This window comes from Brassica rapa, chromosome A09 (assembly GCF_000309985.2).
Source record: "Brassica rapa cultivar Chiifu-401-42 chromosome A09, CAAS_Brap_v3.01, whole genome shotgun sequence".
Classification (NCBI taxonomy): domain Eukaryota; kingdom Viridiplantae; phylum Streptophyta; class Magnoliopsida; order Brassicales; family Brassicaceae; genus Brassica; species Brassica rapa.
The window spans coordinates 20,422,934-20,424,525 of record NC_024803.2 but is presented as its reverse complement, the minus strand read 5'-3'; the positions used below and the strand labels follow the sequence as shown (position 1 = coordinate 20,424,525).

General features: G+C 45.5%; 1 non-coding gene across 1 annotated transcript; it reads right to left on the bottom strand.

Moving 5' to 3' along the window:
• Positions 1–947: 947 nt before the first annotated feature.
• Positions 948–1,053, bottom strand: LOC117128684. The gene has a single exon (XR_004452078.1). It is a non-coding gene; the product is annotated as a small nucleolar RNA R71 (small nucleolar RNA).
• Positions 1,054–1,592: the final 539 nt, after the last annotated feature.

The following is a 1,592-nucleotide window of genomic DNA, read 5'->3' as shown; positions in this document are numbered from 1 at the left end:
TTAGAATTAATAAACACTAGATTTAATTGTTCCCTAGCTCCTTGTGGATTCGACCCCTAAGTACTACATCTGAACCTCTTTTGATGAGAGTAACACTCCTTAGGGTAATTTGAGTGGTATCAAATTTGGCGCCGTTGCCGGGGAGCTTTGATCGCCATTAGATTTAGTTTTATTGATTCTTATTTTTTTCTCTACCCCCTTTCTAATAATCTTTTTCTTGTTTTTTTTTCAGGTGCATGCCCAGCGGTACCAGAAGCAACAAGGAGAAAGACTTGCTGTTCTCAGACGATCCTGCTCATTTGGAGCGCACCATCCGTAGAGGTCAACGTTCCACATCGCTCGACGCAACAACTTTGTCGTCGATCGATACGCACAACCAACCGTCGACCGACACCAGACCATCATCATCGATCGATCCCAATCGTTCGACAACGATCGATACTACACCGCGTACATCGATCGATACCGTGTCGTCAAAAATGGTAAACATTATTATTCTAACACAGGACGAGAACGGAAACCTGTATGACCAGGCCGGTCATCTGCGTAATGCAACAGGTCAGAAAATAGATGCCCAGGGGACTGTAATCCCTGATGCTGATGCTACAGGAGCTGTTCAACCTGTAGACGAGGACTCTCGATCGAAACCACTGGCAGACTACAATCGCCCAGATGAGTACTATTCCAACAGATCAGCTTTTTGACTTCCGGAGATCCAGAAGCAAAATTTCGAGCTGAAACCTCAATACTACACTCTCGTGTCGCGGATACCCTACTATGGGTTACCGCACGAGCATCCTATGGACCATTTGGAACGGTTCGAGGATACACGCTGAATGGAGAAGCGATGCACTGGCTTAGGCAGCAACCCACAGGATCTTTAACATCCTGGACCAACATCAAGAATGCTTTCTTACGAAACTTCTTCGATGAGACGCGTGCTGAAGAACTTCGGAACAAAATTTCCACATTCTCGCAGAAGGCTGGAGAGTCCTTCAAAGATGCGTGGATTAGATTTAGGTTCTTCCAGCGAGACTGTCCACACCACGGATTTAACGAAGTGCAGCTGTTAAGCACTTTCTTCCGAGGTCTCGCCTTACAGTATCAAATGGCTCTTGATACAGAGAGTGAAGGAAACTTCACTACTCGGAATCCGTTGGAAGCTGTGAGACTTATCAAAATCCTTGCTAACAGCAGCAGCACCAAAAACACTGACTCTGAACGGAATAAGTCTGTAGCCTCTATCGGGAAGGAACTGATGGACAAAGTAAGAGCTAAGTTAGATGTGGTGCACGAGCTTCTTCGGAAGCAAGTCTGTTCAGCTGAAGGAGAAGTAGCAGATACGGAAGGAGAAGAAAATGTGAACTACATCGGCGGTACCGGATTCCAGAAATTTGGAAACCAGGGCGGAAACAGAAACTTCTTTGGAAATGGCCAAAGAAGTAACCAAAGTTCACAATTTCAAAAACCCTTCAACAACAGCAAGAGATACTCGAACTCTTACTACCAGAATCCACCACCCCAGACTCAGGAAAGCAAGATCGAAGAAATTCTTGATCGAGTACTGTTGGGACAACAACAAATCACCGTGG